Source organism: Dermochelys coriacea, chromosome 4 (genome assembly GCF_009764565.3).
Source record: "Dermochelys coriacea isolate rDerCor1 chromosome 4, rDerCor1.pri.v4, whole genome shotgun sequence".
Taxonomy (NCBI): domain Eukaryota; kingdom Metazoa; phylum Chordata; order Testudines; family Dermochelyidae; genus Dermochelys; species Dermochelys coriacea.
This window is the reverse complement of record NC_050071.1, coordinates 76,942,040-76,948,874: the sequence shown is the minus strand read 5'-3', so window position 1 is coordinate 76,948,874 and position 6,835 is coordinate 76,942,040. Positions and strand designations below refer to the sequence as shown.

At 38.5% G+C, this 6,835-nt stretch overlaps 1 long non-coding RNA gene across 1 annotated transcript; it reads right to left on the bottom strand.

Moving 5' to 3' along the window:
• Positions 1–2,491: 2,491 nt before the first annotated feature.
• On the bottom strand, positions 2,492–6,162 carry LOC122459875. Its single transcript, XR_006280832.1, has 3 exons — positions 5,626–6,162; positions 2,879–3,084; positions 2,492–2,760 (listed from the first exon to the last, which is right to left on the bottom strand). It is a non-coding gene; the product is annotated as an uncharacterized LOC122459875 (long non-coding RNA).
• Positions 6,163–6,835: the final 673 nt, after the last annotated feature.

Here is a 6,835-nt window from a genome sequence, read left to right as displayed (position 1 = left end):
ATCTAAGCACTGTGATTAACTGGGGCTGTACTGATTCTCAAATGGAAGGTGCTCTAAAAATGCAATGTATTATATTTATTATTATATATGAAGTATTATTTCTTTTATTTGTATGACTTTTTGCTTCTATTTTAAACAAGTATTACCTTTTTATATTCCTTACACTACTCTTCCTCAGAATAGCTACTAGGAATATTATCAACATTTATCTCAAGTTTTCATCAGATACATCTTGTGAGAATATCTGTATGTTACAAGATTTATCACTAACACCACACATTATATATATCTATATATATATATATCTTTGAGCATTAGGAAAATAATTATAATTCTCTGATTAATCTGATGCATGTTTGATGGACATTCCAAACTAATGTAATGTCTCTTTTCAATAGAGAAGGCAAGGAATCATTCACCTGACAGGAATTCTCAGATAACACGCTTGGCTTTTTGTTAACCATAGAGAAGCAAGGATGTAAATTTGTCCCAGGTATTGGTACACATACCTTTAATTGCATTGAGCCTCATAAGGTATTGCTCTGATAGATCTCAGAAGAATTTCATCTGCTTAATGGTGGTAATTTAAGATAAAACCTGCCTTTACTTATGTCCTTTTAACTACACTGAACCCTCATTGAATCCTCCTGTTCTATCTTCATTTCTTCACTGAAGTCAAAGTGGCAAGTAGTATAAATGAGGGCAAAATATGGTCTTTACTTCTGTAAACTGCTGGAAGAACTGGAGATTCAGGCATGGTCTCCAGTCAGTACCTCATGTTAGATTTGTGTAGAGACAAAGTGACACTTGTGGAGAGAGTTTGAAAATATCCTCAAACTTGCCAAACTCCTTATTTAATCCTATAAACAATAAAATAAATCAGATTTAAACTTGTTCATGGTTTTGGCTGAAGTCTTCATCTTTTGTTTATCTTAAAACCTAAATAGGATGGTGTGATGGTGCACTCCTTAAGGCTTTATGGAAATATGCTTATGAATATATATATATGACATAACTGGAATATGTTTCATGCTACATATGCCATGTAACATATCTATGTAAAGGTTATGATCTACTGAATATATTCATCCTATTAGTATGTATGTGTCGTTGTATCTGAAGTTATGAATATTGGCTGTATACTTGTTTGATTTTAAATAACCTTAGTAAGGCATTTGGTCAGTTTCTTTAGAAAGGAATTTACAAGTTAAGTGCCCCATCAAGAAGCACTTAACGCACAATGGATCTTGGAAGGCTCCAATCCACATAAGAAGTCTTCCTGGAGACATTCAAGATAGCATGTGGGTGATGGCTGCAGCCTGTAAAAACTGACAGGTTTCAGAGTAGCAGCCCTGTTAGTCTGTATTCGCAAAAAGAAAAGGAGTACTTGTGGCACCTTAGAGACTAACAAATTTATTTGAGCATAAGCTTTTGTGAGCTACAGCTCACTTCATCGGATGTAAATGCATCCAATGAAGTGAGCTGTAGCTCACGAAAGCTTACGCTCAAATAAATTTGTTAGTCTCTAACGTGCCACAAGTACTCCTTTTCTTTTTGTAAATACTGAGTCGTGCATGGAGATGTGACTTGCCCATGTGACTCCAAAACTCCATTTTATAGCTGGATTCTACACGGGGGAGGGGTGTCCATCCACACAAAAAAGTCTATTTAAACCTCTGGGAGACCCCTCCATTTTGTCTTCAGCTGGCTCAAGAGATAGCCTCTCCATCCCCAAGGATACCTGAAAGAAACTGGAACAAAGGACAGTAACTATGGGGGGGGGCGGGTGAGTGATTGCTGGACCCAGACTAGAAGGAGATTAGTCTGCAAAAGGAAGCTTACTGGAATTCCTCTGAGGGTGAGATTTTTATCTGCATTCAGTTTTCTTACTGTATTAGACATAGACTTGCGTGTTCTATTTTATTTCGCTTGGTAATTCCTTTGTTCTGTCTGTTACTACTTGGAACCACTTAAATCCTACTTTCTGTATTTAATAAAATCACTTTTAACTTATTAATTAACCCAGAGTATGTATGTGGCGGGGGGAGGGGGAGAACAGCTGTGCATATCCCTCTATCAGTGTTATAGATGGCGAACAATTTATGAGTTTACCCTGTATATGCTTTATACAGGGTAAAACTGGTTTATTTGGGGTTTGGACCCCATTGGAGTTGGGCATCTGAGTGTTAAAGACAGGAACACTTCTTAAGCTGCTTTCAGTTTAAGCCTACAGCTGTTAGGGGACGTGGTTCAGACCCTTAGCAGCAGGCTAGCGGGTCTGGCTCAAACCAGGCAGGGCACTGAGGTCCCAAGCTGGGCGGGCAGGGAAAGCAAGGGCAGAAGTAGTCTTGGCACATCCATTGGCAGCCCCATGGAGGTTTCTGTGATCCAACCCTTCACAGAGGGGTGTTTTATACAATGAAGCATTACATTCTTTATTACTAATTGAAATAAATAACAAAGAAACTGAGACTTAAAAGGCATAATAGGATACCAGGAGTGTCAAGTTAAAGCCAATTGAAAATAAAATCTGGTGGATTTAGGTCTGTCTAATTATACATTTCCAAATATTTTCTTCATTAATCTCTTTCAACAATTCAAAGTATTTATAGTTTTTAAAAGCAATGTTTGGTCTGTTTTACCTCTTCTTGATGATGACCAATGGTCGGAATCTTTCATGCAATACATTGCTACCTTTTAAAATAATGAATGAGCTGCTTGATGATACCAAATTTGTACATCTGTGATGGCAGCAGGCAGCTGTGGGAAGAAGACAATAAACAAGTGATAATGTCTAAATGGGGAAGGCTGATCAAGAGCAGTGGGGAAAAAACGGGGGGGGAGGGGCAGTGAAGATTCATTGAGTCATATGACTGACCTCTTTTTATGTTGCTAACATGGTTCTTTATCCTCCTTCTTGATCTGTCTCTGGTGTTTGACATTCTTGCCTTTTATGCTTTTTCTTCTCTTGACCCCTCTTGCTCTGCATTTTCATGTTTCTCCTCCTGCCTTGCTGATACCTCCTCCAATATCTGTTTTACATGGGCCTCATCTTCCTCTCTTCATATATGTGTAAGGGCTTGTCTACATGAGAAAGTTATACCAGTATAAGCTAAGGTGTGAATTTAAACCAATATCATTTATATGGGTATAATTCCCCTTTTTGGTTTGTTAGGATGCTGTGGAAGGGGTATAAACTAAGCCAAAAATAGCCACTCCTATTCTGGAATAAAAGTGTCCACCTGGGGAATTATACAGGTATCACTATATCAGTTTACCAATATAATTATACCGGCATAATTGGTAAAATATTCCCAGGTAGATAAGCCTTTCATTTCCCTGAGAATTCTCTTCTTGATTTCCCCACCACCACCCTTCCCCCTCTCTCTTTCTCTCGTCAAGGAGATTAAGAAAGAGGGAGGAGAAGAAGGAATGTTTGTACAGTTTTTGTTGTAAAGAAGTTGGCAACATCCTGGATAAAGAGGAATGCTATGGAGGAGAAGGGGGCTAGTAAGATGGCTGATCAAGGTGTTTAAAGTAGAAAAAGGTCAAGGGTATCGGACTGGAGGAAAGTTTTAGTTCTAGAATCAACCTATCTGCCCCTGATATCCATTTCTTCATCTAGTCGTGCATCACTAATGGTTTTCTGATATTTCTTCTCCATTGTCTAGCTGCCATCTCAAATTTAATTCCTCCCAAATTTAATTTCTACTAATCCCACTTAATATGTCTTTTCTTTTTCCCACTTCTCTGTCTCTTTTTGGCAATTCTACTACCTTCCTGTCCTTCTGACCCATACGCTCCCAGACATGTACGGTGAACTTCTGGGCTTAGTGAAGTGAATGGCAAAACTGCTGTTGACTTCAATAAAGCCAGGATTTCACCTATAATTTTGGCTCTTCTCTCCATTTATCCTCATCGTGTGTTATCACATGTTCTGTTTTAAATATCTCAAAAATTTACCCCTTTTTTATTGTCTTCACTGCTAAAATCCTCGTCCACTCCCAGCTCATCTCCTGACTCTCTCATGTCTTGTCTCCCTGCATCTCAATTATCCCCATTCCAATATGTCTAAATAACTTTCTTTTCCCATCTCTCACCCTTCTGGAAATCTTTTTGTCCCTTCTTTCTCATTCTTAGTAGCCCAAAGACTCTCTTGCTCCTCACTAGTTGTCCTATGATTATGTTTGTCTTTATTTAAATTAGACTAGACTACAAATTGTTCTATGTTTTCTAAATCTCTGAGTATATGGTGCTGTCAAAATGGTTCATAATAATAACTGAGATGGTCGGAGAAATAATAAAGAAGACTATATAATTTATTCCGAACATCCATGTTAAATCTTACTATAACATCTGGAGATATATAAACCATTATCATTTTAAGTGACAGATTATAATAGCTGGAGTAAAATGAAGAAATTTAGGAGACCATTTTTTGATGAACACGCAAGCTTCTAGATCGTTTTTAAACTCACTGCTATCTTCTTCTAGGCTGTTTAGTAAATAACACTTGTAAAATTCTTCAGAACACAGTGGGGATATAAATAAAGCAGACCTAGCAAAGTGAAATTCTAACCAGCTTTTATTTCATTCAGTGGTTCTCTTGCTTCAGCATCAGACTTCACAGACCTTTAATTATGACTATAGAGATGGAATAAAAAACCTCCAAAAAACACAGAACTCAGCTAAAATGAAAATCACTTAATACGAAGTGACAGATGCAAGACTGACAGACTGCCCCTTTTCATCCAGCAAGTAATATTTGTTAAAGTTGAAATAGAGAGCTGCAACTGGTTGAATAAAATGTTAATGATTCCTTGCTGGTTAAGTGCTGGAATTAAGAGGAGTTTCATTAGGTGAAGTTATAGACAAACAACACTTGGAACCATTCCTTCTCATCACAAATTAAATACAATTGTTGTAAAGTCACTACTCAAGCATTATTTAAAAGGTTTAAGTAGACTTCCCAGGAAGGCTCATTTCCATAAAATAAAATCCAGCAATGGATAACTCCACCCTATTTGTAATGCCTGGTGGGACACTTAAAGCTTCTGTTGTTTATGAAGTAGTCCAGTGTAAGTAATTTGCCTGCGTAAGAGATCTATAGCTTGTAGGTCAAAGGTCTTGATAGCCTGTGACCCAGAAACAAGAAATGTTCAGTCTTTTTGTGTACATAAAGTTTGGCCACTTCAAATCCTTTTGAATAATCATTTGAGAGCCTGTGCCATGCCCTGGCAGCTTTGTGTGAATCTTCTCCAACTCAATAATTGTTTTAAAAATTCCTTTTAAAAATAGCCCCTATTAGAGATAGTTAGGCTGTCCAAAGTTCCTTCTGTGGATCATAAATATCACATTCACCTCAGCAATCAAGCTCTAAGAGGTGAAAAATATACTTACTTAATGATGCAATGGGTTAGGTTATCATGTAAACAGAAGTCAAATCCATGCTGACTTCACAGGCAGTATTTATCTTGAAAACTTTAATGTCCTAAAAAGCATGATGGTTAGTCTGTGAATCTCATTGTATTTCTTGATTTCAGAAGATCTCTTCCTACCTTATGCAGTAGAAATATTTATATATATTACTAGAGAACATAAAACTGGTTTGGTAAATTCAGTTACCTCTTGCAGGAAAGGACTTTGCCAACTCTGCCGTTTATCACCTCACTGCAGCTGCTTGGACAGGCAGCAAAGGATATCAGTACAAAAACATGCCAGTATTTTGAGCACATGCCTCAACATTGTGTCATGTATGGTGCTGAGCAACATCTGAGCACCATTTTAATTCCAACTGACTATAATTAAAGCTTGCTTACCATCTTGCAGGACAAGGCCCTTTGTTGTTTAGGTGGAGTCTTTGCCTTGCTTCAGATGTCATTCTACATATCTCTATGGGTCAGATCCTGCGACTATTTTAAGCATCATTATGGTGCTCAATAGCTCTTCAGTTTCATGTATACTGGCTCCACCTAGGGCCAAGCAATTCTGAGGATGGTGATGTGAATGTGTGTAAGGATCCCATGTCTTCAGCTGGTTCTATACAGTTGCTAAAGATAGGGACTATCATAAGTGGCTAGTATAGAGGAGCAGAGCATGGCCCTAATGGGAACAACTCATAAATTATTTTGCTGAGATGGCTAATTTTAAGTTGCCGAGGGATCATCTTCTCCCCCAGGTGCCTCACCAGCCTCCTGGAATGGGGGAAATGTTTGGCTGAACAGCAACTCCTTTAGTAGAGTTGTTATCTAGGATTGTTCCCTTTGGACTGCTCAGCCCATTCAGTCTGCCTATCTGTCACTCAGGTGACAGTGATCCAGTTTTCTCTTTGGGTTCTTAAAGGAAACTCTGTCTGCCCTATATGCATGCTGAAGATGCAGGTGTGACAGGTTATACCCCCTGTCTGGGATGCTACCTGATGTACTGGGATTTCACTGAACCTACCTGCTCCACTAGCCTGGGCTCCGTCTCCTGGTTTTGCTGAATTAGGCTCTCCGGCCTCTGGCAGCACACATGCATAGGTAGGGACGCACCAGCTGTAGAATCACACAGAGTCTGCAAGCAGCTCTCTATGAGAAGACTCAGCTAGGAAATTACCCTGCACTCAAGTGGAGCACCCCTCTCGAAAGTACACTCAAAATAATATTGTCTTGTACTGTAGAGAAATCTATACAACATAAGCTCATAAATTTGTCCCCTCCCTCAATGTGGAGGAAGATATGCACAACTTCTTGCCCACCCAGTTAGAAATTGCACAAACTGGGTTTAATAATAAACAAAAACAAGTTTATTAACTATAAAAGGCAGTTTTAAGTGATTATAAGGGATAGCAAAC